A 13,847-nucleotide genomic window follows, 5' to 3' on the forward strand; every position below is an offset into this window, starting at 1 on the left:
GCAACAAGAAGATTTCAACTGAACAGCAAGATACTCAAAAGTTGCAAATATTCCATATGATGTTTGCTTATACTGATAAGAATTATTAAACTGAATGGCTATTCCTCCCTCTCGTTTCTTTATCCTGGTCTCACTTATAAACCTGAAATTAGAAGGGGCTGATGCAATAAGAACTGCTACACTTTTGTTTTGGTCTAGTGAAATCTTTGTTAGACACATAAAATCAAAGCTATGCCTAATAATCACATCATTCATTTCCCAGCCAAAGACCTGACATTTAATAAGGCTAGGTGTAATGTGGTAAAAACATCTGGATTTGCCTTTAGCTGACATGGCACATCTATCAAGCTTTCTAAGTTTACAGTGTGCGCTGAAGGCACTTTGTTAATTCTATTTCTTAACAAAACGGGAATGTTGAAGGTCACGGGAAAAACAGGAAAAGCAACAGATTCCACTCCACTATCAGCTTAGTCACATCACAATCTAAGATAAAACGTAGGATAAAAAAAAAATCAGTAATAAGATCGCAAAGAGATAAATAGTTAAAGGAATCTTGACTGATGTATCCAAAATTGTGGTCATTTGAAAGAAATAGAGTAAAACTATTTCTACTAGCTTGTTAATTAGTAGTTAGGGGCCTAAGTATAATTTTATAACATTTTGATTAGTAGGGTTAGCAGAAAAGACAATTTGTGAACAACAAATTAAAATTAAAGATTAGTTTCATTTGTTAAATGTCATTTAAACATCAGACTATACACTACAAAATCTCACAAGTAGCAAATATGGTAATCATCAGATAATCATTTAAGTTACAAACAAGAGAAAATCTGCGGATGCCAGAAATCCGAACAAAACACACTAAGTGCCGAAGGAACTCAGCAGACAGGACAGCATCTACAGAAAAAACGTACAGTCGACGTTTCGGGCTGAAACCCTTTGGCAGGACTGGAGAAAAAAGCTGAGGAGTAGATTTGAAAGGTAGGTGGAGGGGAGAGAGAAATGCCAGGGAATAGGTGAAACTTGGAGGGCGAGGGTTGAAGCAAAGAACTAGGAAATTGACTGGTGAAAGAGACAGAAGGCCATGGAAGAAAGAAAAAAAAGGTGGGGGGAGGAGTACCAGAGGGAGGTAATGGACGAGCAAGGAGATACTATGAGAGAGGGACAAGGGACATTTAAGTTATGTTTTCTGGATGAAACTTCCTTAATGTTAATTGGCTAAAAAAGTGTTTGAGACAAGATAATGAACTTAATAGTTTCTCAACCTACATGAAATATTTCAAGAATTGAATATTGTCTGGTTATTATAAATACAAAAAGGTAAACACAATTTATTGGATGCATCATTTGCGATACATTGCCATTTAACTTGTGAATTTTATTTTTCGAGATGCAGCATGGTAACAGGCTCTTCTGCCCTAAGGAGCCCATGCTGGCCCAATTACACTCATGTGAATAATTAACCTGTTAAACCATATGTTTTTGTAATGTGGGAGGAAACCAGAGCACCCTGAGGGAACTCAGCGATCACAGAAAGAACTGTCTTTACAAACAGTGGTGGAATTCAATGGGTTGCTGGCACAGTGCTATGCTACTGTGCCACCTCTATGAATGGCTGTGTTCTGGAAAATTCGAATGACAGCATTTTAAGTACTCCCAAAAAATCTGTCCTGTCACATGCTCATGATGAGCTACATGTAAAGCTTGCTGAAACAAAGAAACTGATAGGCACTGTGTTGGTGTCAAGTTTGGTATATCACTCCTTGTGAGATTAACTGGAGTCAGTTAACATGAGTTTAGACAACAGGGTTGTCTGAGTAGCAGCATGCATAGTGAGCAAGGCATGAAATGGATATGAGACATCTTGGGAATCTCCAGAACTACAACTAGACACAGCTAATTTCCCAGTACATGAATAGTAATGGAGTTGCTTTTTAATACAAGCAACATTTTTGAGGTCCCGCTGAAGGACTTAGAACAGAGGAGCAGTCAAGGTATGAGTAGAGGAATGTGATATTACTGCTGGCAAAAGGATAAAATAAATGAAACCCTGGTGGACGTACTTGCACCAAAAACTACTGTGAACTATCACATGAGTACAGAGTACAGACCTGGAAGGTTATTTTCATTCAACCTGTTGACAAAATTCAAGCAACATCGTTTAATATGATGGGATAACATTCCAATCCATACAATGAAACTCACAGACATGCTGTCTGTCGATGGAGTAGCAGTAATTGTGTGCTGCTCTTAATTTTCTCTCTCCCCCCAGCTTAAATTTTGAATTTAAAATTTTTAATTGCTGATTCTTGATGGGAGTACTATGTCTATGTCTACGAGAATACGAGAAGTGGGAAGAATCCGCATGAACCTACTGACAAAGGTAATGGAAAAGGAAAGATGCCGAAAGAAAGATCTGATGAAATGCCAGCATGGGCTGAAGATATCATTCGGACACTGAATTCAATTCAAGATCAGAATAGGGCAATTAAAGATCAACTGGACAAGAATAATAATGAAATGAAGTTATTTCTGGGAAAACTTAAAGATGTGGAAACTCAAGTTACTAAACATGAAGAGGAATTGAAGTTCACTAAGCAAAAATTGTTTGAAACTACAACCTGTTTGGAAAATATCAAATTAAGATTATAGACCTGGAAACTAGGTCTCACTGAAACAATATACGAATCATTGGATTGCAAGAAGGAGCTGAAAATGGAGACTTCATGGTTTACTTCGGTAAGCCCTTTCATACTCTATTTCTGACTATTTTATCACAGCCGCCTGCTGTTGAAAGAGCACATAGCGTCTACTTTGAAATTTAAAGATTCAAGCAGACCAAGATTTATTTTGGTTTGTCTTCATCACTTCAAAATTAAAGATCAAATAATGCAACAGGCAAGAAAACGGAGAGTTTTCAGATTCAACGAGTCTGAGCTCCGTTTTTAAGAAGATTATCCGAAAGAAGTAATGGAACAAAGATCAAGATTCGCTTTGGTAATGAAACAAGCATATGATAAAAAACTATTTCCCTCTTTGAGTTACCCGACAAGAATGAAAGTTTTTCCTCCTAATTCTTCTCCACTCATTTTCTTTGACCCAAATGCCACACTGGATTTTGTTCAGGCTACACCTGACACCATCACTGACGTTATTACCAAATGAACTATCCGAATAACCTGTTACTACTGAATAAACTAACCAAATAAGCTGTTTGATTATCTGTATATTATTCACATTTTGAAAAGAAGATATATGAAGATATATGAAGGCTATTTGGATATTTCATTGACAGATTAATAAAAGAAGATAAGAAAACCATTACATCATTACATCCTATTGGATTTTTTTTGGAAAGAAGATTTACGGTTCAAGTTTGACTGTTTAAATGGCTAATTAGATATTTGACTGAGAAAAGAGGATAAAAGGATTTGTTCCTTTTATCTAATATTTGGTTTGATGTTTCTTTTTGTTGTTTCTTAATTTACTAATTGGTAGTTTTTTTCCTACTAATAGGGTTTCTTGATATATATATCTGGGAGGTTTTAGTTACTTATGATATTACTAATTAATATTTTTGTAAATTTAGTTCGGTTAAATATACTATTAACCTTTTTTTAATCTGTTTTATTATAGCATCCTATAACTAAATTTAAAGTTTTCTTAGAGATTTAAAGTAAACAAGATGGCGCTGGTTTTTCTCTCTAAGAGATTATATTATTTTGTTTTTTTTATTTAATACATGATGGAATGTAAACACTCTCCTTTGTAGAGACATTACTGTCTTTCTCGCAAGGTCATTTTTTTTTTGTAAACAAAAGAGTGGTCCATGGCTTTGTATTCTATCTTAGTTCACTTGCCTTTTTTTCGGGCTTTTGGGAGGGTGGGTGGGTTTAGAGTTAGGAGTTTTTTTCCCCATTGGGTGGTTCCAGAGCATGCATATTTTCTATGTGGTTGTATTCTTCATCACCGCCATCTTTGATAATCCCATATTGGTATGTGTTCTGCACATATAACCATATAACAATTACAGCATGGAAACAGGCCATCTTGGCCCTTCTAGTCCATGCCGAATGCTTACTCACCTAGTCCCACTGACCTGCACTCAGCCCATAACCCTCCATTTCTTTCCTGTCCATATACCTATCCAATTTTACTTTAAATGACAATATTAAACCTAAATGAAAGTGACTTGACTTGAAATTACATGGTTTACCTGTAGATGTTGTGTCAGACAGGGTAAAGTAAATTAGAATAAAATTATAGTATGGAAGTTAAATGGATTAATGTAATAAGTTGGAATGTACGTGGTTGGAATCATCCTATTAAATGAAAAAAGACTTTTAAAATTATTAATTGATTCCAACCTGGTATCATTTTTGCTCAGGAGACGCGTATCAGGGCGGGAGATCAAAATAGGTTTTTTGGATGGTGGAATGAATTGCAGCTCCTTGCTACTTCTCAGAGTAAAACTAAAGGCGTATCTATCTTTATTAAATCTAATATATTTACTCAAGAGGATACTGAATCAGATCCTAATGGTAGATTTTTAATTGTTAAGGGAGTGATTTGTAATAGAAAGGTTGTTTTGGTTCATCTGTACGGTGCTAATTTAGATGATCCTTTTTTTTATAAAATTATTTGCTTTATTGCTGGATTTAAATGAATATTTGTTGATAATGGGTGGGGACTTTAACTGTTGTTTAAATCCTATGATTGACAAGAGCTCAAGTAATCAGTGACTTATAAATCGTTCTGCATCAGTTATTAACTCCTTTTTGACTGATTTTGGGTTGATTGAATTATGGAGGCATTTGCACCCTGATAACAGAGAATATTCCTTTTTTTCACGTATCTATAAAAAATATTCAAGGATTGGTTTTATTATAAGTGATCCCCGTCTTTTGTCTAATGTTAAAAACCGTGAATATGACGCTATTGCTATATCTGATCATGCGCCTTTGAGTTTGTCCTTTGAATTTGATGATGTCATTTTTGCTTGTCTACCATGGCGCATGTCTCAGACTTTATTGCAAAACTCTGATTTTATCAGTTTTATTGAAAGCCAGATAAAAGATTTTTTTCTTTTTAATGATATAGGAGGTATGTCCAAATTAATTATATGGGATACATTCAAAGCATTTTTATGTGGTCAGGTTATTTCTTATTCAGCTAAACTTAAAAAACAGACTAAAGCAGAATTAGACAAAATTTCAAAACAAATTGAAGATTTAGATCATCTCTATGTGACTTCCCCTAATATTGACCTATTTAAAAAAAGGGTGGAACTTCAATCACAATATAACCTATTATTAATTCATCCAATTGAAGGTTATCTACTTAAGTTAAAGAGCCAATTTTATATGTTTGGAGATAAAAATAATAAACTGCTTGCATCTCAATTAAAATTTGCTGGAGCCAAAAGGCAAATTTTGAAAATTCGTAGAAAGGATGGTACTCTGGTTCGGGAATATAAAGGAATTAGTAAGATTTTTCAAGATTTTTATACTGAACTTTATAAATTTCAATGTCCAGGAGATTCTTCCGAAATTAATGCTTTTTTATGAAAGATTGCTTTTCCTAAAATTTCTGCTGAGGATCAAAAAACTCTTGATGCCCAATTTACTGAATCCAAAATTCATAAAGCTATTTATTGAATGCAATCTGGTAAAGCCCCTGGACTTGATGGTTATCCTGCAGAATTTTATAAAAAGTTTGGAAAATTGCTTTCTCCATATATGTTTAACGATTTTTTTGTGAAAAGTGATTTACCCTCTACTTTTTATGAGGCTTCTATTTCTTTAATTCTCAAAAAGGATAAAGATCCTACTGATTGTGCCTCATACAGGCCTATTTCATTATTGAATGTTGATGCTAAGATTCTCTCAAAGATAATGGCCAATCGGTTGAAGAGTATTTTGTGTAAAATCATTTTTAAAGATCAAACAGGCTATATAAAGGGTTGTTATTCTTTTTCAAATGTTCAGAGACTATTTAACATTATATATTCACCCTCTTCTAAAACTCCACAATGCATTGTACCTTTGGATGCTGCAAAAACTTTTGATCGAGTCGAATGGAAATATTTATTTAATGTTTTAAAAAAATTTGATGTTGGTATTAATTTTAATAATTGGATTAAAATTATATATAAAGCTACTGTTGTCACTAATAACCATGGGTCTCCTTTTTTCAGCTATCATGGGGGACAAGACAAGGTTGTCTATTAAGTCCTTTTTTTTTAACTTAATATTAGAACCCTTTGCTATTGCTCTTCATGAAGCCAAGAATATTCATGGGATTTTTGTGAATGAGACCATACACAAGATCTCACTTTATGCTGATGATTTATTGAAGCCTGAAGAATCTATTCCCGCTTTGCTAAAGTTATTTGACAAATTTGGAGATTTTTCAGGATATAAAATAAATTTTAGTAAAAGTGAATTACTTCCTTTAAATGAATCTGTCTCTATATATGATAATATTCCTTTTAAAGTTACGGATTCTTTTAGATATTTAGGTGTCATAATTACTAAAAAATATAAGGATAAAGCCAATTTTCCTCCTTTAGTGGACTCTATGAAGTACTCATTTAGTAGATAGAGCCACTTACATTTTCACTTGTTGGTCATAATCATGTAGTTAAACTGATGACTTTACCAAAATTTTTATATTTATTTCAGAGTATTCCTGTTTTTTGACAAAGTTTTTTTTAAAATCAGATTGATTCTATTATTCTATCTTTTATTTGGGATAATAAAAGACCAAGAATTAGCAAGAGTCATTTACAAAAGTTGAAAAAGGATCTTTGCCTAATCTAAGATTGTATTATTGGGCTGTTAATTTGCAATATATGTCTTTTTGGTTATATTGGGGTGATAGGAATGATCGGCCAATTTGGATAGACTTGGAACTGAGAGCTGTGAAACAGTTTTATTTAACTTCGTTATTAGGATTTGCTCTACCTATACAATTAGCTAAAGTTGCTAATTTAAACCTATATTCTGTGGTTAAGCATTCTTTACAAATTTGGCTCAAGTTCCGCAATTCTTTTAATCTTAAAAAATTTAAACTTTGTAGTATAATTTATTGTAATTACTTTTTTAAGCCTTCCTGGAGCGATCCAATTTTTTCACTTTGGAAAAATAAAGGTATTAATTCTTTTTTTGGATTTATTTAAAGAAGGTAGATTGATGTCTTTTGAACAATTAGTCAATAAATATTCTCTCTCAAAATCAAACTTTTTACAATATCTTCAGGTTAGACATTTTTTACAAAAATATTTAAGTAATTTTCCTTACATATTGGAAGCTGACTTGTTAGATACTATTATGAATATGAACCCTTCGATGAAAGGTTCTATTGGAAGATTCTATTATAATTTATTATTACAATGGGATAAGCATCCTTTACTTAAGATTAAACAGGATTGGGAGATTCAATTTGACTTTTATATGGGTGGATTGGATGCGGATTTTGAAGCTGGTTAACTCTTCTTCGGTCTGAGCTAGTCATTCACTGATTCAATTTAAAATTGTACATTGTTACCATTTGATGAAGGAGAGACTTTCTAAAATATTTCCCAATGTTGACAAGTATTGTGATAGATGTAAAACTGAGATAGCTACACTGACACATATGTTCTGGTCATGTTCTATATTAAAACAGTTTTGGAAGTCAGTCTTTTCGACAATTTCTAAAGCACTCAGAATCAACTTACAACCTAATAAATTGACTGTGCTTTTTGGAATAATTCCTCAAAATATCCATGGTATTTCTGTGTCTGACCAACATGTTATTGCGTTTGTTACATTGATAGCTAGGAGGGCCATCTTGTTGAAATGGAAGGATATATCAGCTCCTATTTTGTCACAATGGTTCTCTCAAGTGATGCTGTCTTAGCTTGGAGAAAATTAGAAGTCGAACCTTTGAACCTTTATTTGATTTTGAGAAGAGATGGGGCTCATTTGTTCATTATTATCATTTCAGTCAACTGATAGATTTCCTCCACGATCAAAGTGTAGATTTTTTTTGATATACCTTTCTTTCTTGTTGACGGTTTGATGTTTATTTTTAGAAGCTTTCTGTATGACGCATGGCTCCGGGGTTGTACCTCTAAGTTTCTTTTTTTTCTCACTTTTCTCGCTTAGTAGGGTTTTTTAATTCACAAAAATGTTAATTTTTAAGGCATTGTAAGTGTTGTTACTTTGACGTACCTGTGTTATTTTTGAATAATAATAAGATTTGAAAAGAAACTCACAGACATTCTACACAAACTACAAGGAGCAGAGTTCAGTTATTCTACTAATGTGTCAGTTCATAGGGACTATCATACTGTTTCGGCAGGGAGTTGTTGACAAAGACAAGTAGTTTCCTAAATTGCTCAGAGGTGTGTGTGTGTGTGTATATGTATATATATATATATATATATAGGGTGAGGTGGGATGTGCTAAAGGACAGCTTCCAGCAATTTCTGTTTTTCTTAAAGATGGCTATCTGATTTTCACTTTCTGGTTTCTAGGGCCCTCCATTGGCCATAGATGACCACGGATGTTGCATCTTAGCTGTCCACGTCATATGCAATAATATGCAAGCCAGGGCAGTACTGTATGGGAAGCAGGCTCAACATCTCCACGCAGCTGATTAATCCATTGGTATTGCAGTGACTGATACAATTGGTACCAGCAGCATTGCAAGAGTCGCTAGTCTTGCTAGTTGAACTCAATGTAGGACTGCCTGAGGGTCTCCAGTTCTGGATTTTCCTTGGGATTTACTCCCAAAGCCTTCTCCATGAGTGGATATAGCCATAAGGCAGTGGAGGTTTGAGCTCAGTTTTCCTTCTCCCAAATGAGTTGCCAACCATGGCTAAACAGCCCCATCTGCCTGAACTGTCCTGTTTATATCAAGAATATTGGCAGTACACTGAAAAGATTCCCAAATTTTTAAACAGTGCCATAGAATCTCTATTTAGAGACTAAACCATGGTTAGGCAGCATCCGTGGAGAGGAAAATGGGGTTAGTCCATCAGTCAATACTTTTCATCTGAACCATCAATTTTCAGAGATGTTAAAATATATAAAAGGGTAATTATTTCTGGGTAGGTGGAGTGAAGCTGATCTAGTGGTGGTGATGATGATGAGGGGAACAGAGGATGCTGAGAAGCCCAAAGGGAAGGCCCATCTTGGGTAGTTCCACAGAGGTAGGTGACAAATGGAGAAGAACATGCAAAAGTGACGATTTGATACTGAGAATAGTGAAAGGGGAGGCCATTCTAAAGAATTATATCTACAAACGACTATCAGAGGAAGGGAGAGTATTGCCAAAAGTCTGAAATAAAACTAAGACAATGAACTAACTACCTGCAGATTCCGTGAAACAGAGTCCAAGTTTGTCGAAACTTCTCCAAATCTGAAAATAGGTGTTGGAATCTGCAGCCCTGAAGCAGGATTTGACCTGAAAAGTCGACACTTTTTCTCCCTGTCTCTCTGCATCCTCCAAATCTCTAATCCCCACGTGACTGAACCCATTCAATCCCTCCAGCTGATAATTTCCTCCTTCAACTCCCACCAGATTTTTCGCGCGTCCGTTAACCATGACAACCACTTGGGTATGGACTCCGTCCAATCAAAACACGGCATGGAACAAGGTTGAGTTTGACTCCCAGACCAATCAGCGACTAAGACTTGGTGGTGACCACCTCCAATAGGCTCGGTGCTCATTGGCGTGCGGATGGTTTGAACGGTTAGGAATAGCAGCTGTGTTTATGGAGGAAAGAGTCGGGCCTGTGTGGGGCTTTCGATGAGATTGGCTTCGGTTCAAGTGTGTCCTAGTTTGGTGTTGGTATTGTACATCTGTATTAAACCTGAAATAACTGAGCGAGTTTACTTCCTCCACTTGTGACTGTATTCTAACTGCACGGAAAGCTCGTTTCCGAGACCGAAGCGACCTGCGGCCGACGGCGCCTGTACCTGTATTGCAGCCGACTACGACCAGAATATCGAACGTCTCTAAGCTGGCAGGGGCATTCTCATCTCCTAAGGTAAATTATGTAACTGTTAAGATAGTTGGATGGTTAGTACAAAATCCATTCTCAGACGCCTTGATTTGGGACTTTGGGGAGTAACAAGATTTAAGACACGGAATGATGCCGTTGTATCCATGCTATCGGTGCTGATGAAAAAGAGTTGCCCATTATAATCTTATTTGCCTTGTATTGTCTTTTCAAATATAGTATGGTTTTCCGCGTCTACTGATTTTCGATCCCCGTTTTCTTTCATTAAATCCTTTCTTTGTGCCCTCTGACCCCTCTCAGTGAAGCATGTCCTTGTTTTCTCTAACTACTGTAGTCTTTTCTCAATATGTATATAATTAGAATATAGCTTGGCTTCCTCTTCTGAAGCAAACAGTCTCGATCTATCTAATTATTTGCTAGTATTTTGCAGTCGTGGTAATACCTGTTATTTTCAGTAAATCATATTTTGATTGTAATAAAGTCACTGAAACTCTGCTCAGTATATAATACACTATATGACCTAACTAGTGTTAGCATGAGAACATAAAGCAGAATTAGGCCATTTAATTCCTTATGCTTAATAAAGTTTTGACTGAACTTTTCCTTCAGTGCCACTTTCCTAGAATAGAACTATATTCCATGATATCTTAATTTGTCAATCACTGCCTGGAATAAATGTATTGACTTGAGCTGTCATAGCCTTGAAGTAGGGAAATCTGAAGATTTGTCACTCCCTGGGTATATAATTTTTTTCTCATGTTGGTCTTGAATGAACTGCTCTGTTTCAGGCCATTCTCAGAAAGATATCCATGCAACTGCTCTGGTGAGTTCTGAGAGTTTTGTCTGATTGTCCGCAGGATTGTTTGTTCTTGAGAATGAAAATCCATTTAAAAAAAAAATCTCTCCTTTTGGAGCAACAAATCCCAACATTACTTAACTCAGTCTTTTAAGCCTTCACTCCTGTAAATATTCCTTAAACTCTTGCACACTATTCTTGCTGTGGTCTCATCAGTGCCCTTATATAACTTAGTACATCAACACAGTAACAGGCCCTTTACATCCCCATACTGTCTGCAAAGAACATGACACTGAATTAAACTAATTTTCCTCTGCCTGCACATGATCCGCATCCTTCTGGTTCTTGCATATTCATGTGTCTCTGTTATAATCTTTCATATGCCACTGTCATGCCTGCTTCCACCCCAGCCCAACCTGGCAGTCTGTTCTAGGCACCCATAACTTAATTTTTTTTAAGAAGAAATCTGTTCCACATATCTTTAAAGTTTTCCCCTTTGCCTTAAGTGCATGTCCTCTAGTATTTGAAATTCCCATCTTCAGGAGAAAGATTCTGACTGTTTTCCCTTGTCTATACCTGTCATTATCTTATTAAGTCTCCTCTTTGCTTGTGATGCTTGGGGGAGGCAGGGGAGGAGTTCAAACCCAAGTTTGTCAAATCTTTCCGTGTTGCTTGTACTTATCCAGGCAGCATCCCAGTGAACCTCTTCTGCACGCTTTCCAAAGCCTCCATGTCTTTCCTGTAAAGGGGCAATCACAATTGCATAAAGTAATTTTCATATTAAAATTTCATTAAAATGTCTTCATTTTCCTACTATCTTCTTGCTGTAAAGACCAGCTGCAAAGAAATGCTGAACACATTTGGCAGACAGAATCAGTGGAAAAGAAAGTTAACCTTTCAGGTTGAAAACATTTAATTTGTCCATCTGTATTTGTGTGCAAGGCAATTAAAAAACATCTTTTACAAATGTTTTAATCCTGTCCCTATTTTTAAGCCCATTAATATACAATACAAAAAAAAAGAGTATGGTCTTTTAGTCGCAAATATGCCTTTACCAGTACCACAGAGCTTTATTCTAACTTTCTGTGGCTTATAAAGGTTTTTTAAAACTTTTTTTTTAAAACCAGTTTGACATATGAGACTTGTCTAAAAGCTTTTTTGGTGCCCTAAAGATTATTGTCAAATGTATGGCCCTCATGAATTTTGTTATCTTCTCCAAAAAAAATTAATATAACCTTACAAGTCTTTAGGCATGTGGACTGTGATATTCCAAATCTTAGAAGTGACTCTAATGTACCTTAGAATTGACTCCAATAATTTACCCAGTACGATAGTTAATATCTGGCATGTAATTCACGATCCAAGAATTAAGGTTGTTTAATGTAATTTCCAGTAGACAAATGAAAAGGAGATCACAATATTTAATGCTCCAGATCCAATGCAGCAAAGAAAAAAATGCATAAGATTAAAAAAACTTATAAAGAAAGACAATACATGTAAAGACATATAATTACTTGTATAGCAACACATACAAAATGCTGGAGGAACTCAGTAGGTCAGGCAGCATCTAGGAAAACAGTACAGTTGACATTTTGGGCCAAAATGTCAACTGTACTCTTCCTCAATGCTGCCTGGCCTACTGTGTTCCTCCAGCATTTTATGTGTGTTGCTTGGAGTTCCAGCAGTTACAAATAGTCTCTTGTTTGAGATTACTTGTATACATTGATTGTGTGTGCATAAAGTGATGCTAGGCGCATGTGTGCCTTTGCAGAAGGTGACTCTGATAGGAAATGATAAAGTCCTGATGGTTGGGGTATTTGTCCACTTTTAAATTGTCCTCTAATCTCAGGCATGACCTTCTATAACCAAGGATGACTGAGAAATTCACACCATGCTTTTTTAAGCAGCCAAGGAGATGTATAATCCTGAACAGCATTGGTATTGTTCTTGCCACTCATTTGTGCAGATAGATGCACAGCATTCACTATGTTTACTGCCACCTCGGTCTCCATACATCTTTTTGTTCCTAATAGATTTTACTCTTTTCTCAGTTATCTTCTCCATCCTCTTGTACTTTAGTCTCTTGAGATTTTCTTTGATTTTACTTGCCAGATTTTGCTTTTATTCTGGCAGAGTTAGACCTTAAGATATAGGAACAGAATTAGGCCATTTGCCCTATCGGGTATGCTCTGCCATTTCATCATGGCTGATCCAATTTTCCTCTCAGCCTCAAGCCTTTGTCCCATATCCTTTCACCCCCGACCAATAAAGAATCTGTCAATCTTTGCCTTAAATATACACAGAGACTTGGCCTCCACAGATGCCAGTGGCAAAGAATTCCACAGATTCACCACTCTGGCTAAATAAATTTCCTCTTATCTCCATTCTAAAAGGACACCCTTCTATTCTGAGGCTGTGTCTTCTGGTCTTCGATTCTCCCATCTTAGGAACCATCCTCTCCACATCCACTCCATCAAGACCTTTCAACATTTAATAGTTTTCAATGAGGTCACCCCTCATTCTAAAGAATTCTAGTGGATACAGGCCTAGAGCCATCAAATGCTCTTCATATGACAAGCCATTCAATCCAGGAATCATCTGGAGTTTGGCTTACCAGGAATCATAAATAGGAAATCTAGAAATTTAAGAGTATTTGTATTGTGAATATTGCAATTGTATGATTAAGGTTGTGGGTAAGTAGATGCTGGATTCTGATCAAAAATGAGTAGTTATAACAACTCGCAATTTATCATTTGACTAAAAATGGGAAATATACAATGGGATTGATGTTTATTTGTCTTGGTGTATGGCTTGTCATTTAAGGTTGTGTGCAGTCTACAATATACTGAAAGCATTATTTGTTGGCACAGTAAACCTCTGTAGGATGTTAACGAAACTGTTGCATATACTGGAAAAAGATCCTTTAATCAAGCCCATTCAAAAAAAATCATAAACTGGTTAGTTCATGATGAGCTACTGCTCTATCATCTCTACCCTCATGAATGTGTGGCAAAACAGCTCAAATGCCATCTATAAATT

General features: G+C 35.7%; 1 protein-coding gene and 1 long non-coding RNA gene across 4 annotated transcripts in view; one reads left to right on the plus strand and one right to left on the minus strand.

The window, feature by feature from the left end:
• Positions 1-9,562, minus strand: part of LOC132396309 (uncharacterized) — a 69,158-nt gene extending 59,596 nt beyond the window's left edge. The window contains exon 1 of the long non-coding RNA XR_009512943.1: positions 9,360-9,562. This is a non-coding gene — a long non-coding RNA (uncharacterized LOC132396309). The remainder of the gene's footprint in view (positions 1-9,359) is intronic.
• Positions 9,563-9,723: 161 nt separating this feature from the next.
• The window catches only part of poc5 (POC5 centriolar protein homolog (Chlamydomonas)), a 123,690-nt gene continuing 119,566 nt past the window's right edge, over positions 9,724-13,847 (plus strand). For all 3 annotated transcript variants that reach the window (XM_059974524.1, XM_059974526.1, XM_059974525.1), the window contains exon 1: positions 9,724-10,039. The gene's annotated coding sequence lies outside the window, so the exon portion shown is untranslated. The remainder of the gene's footprint in view (positions 10,040-13,847) is intronic.

The sequence above is a fragment of the Hypanus sabinus genome, chromosome 7 (genome assembly GCF_030144855.1).
Source record: "Hypanus sabinus isolate sHypSab1 chromosome 7, sHypSab1.hap1, whole genome shotgun sequence".
In the NCBI taxonomy this organism is placed as follows: domain Eukaryota; kingdom Metazoa; phylum Chordata; class Chondrichthyes; order Myliobatiformes; family Dasyatidae; genus Hypanus; species Hypanus sabinus.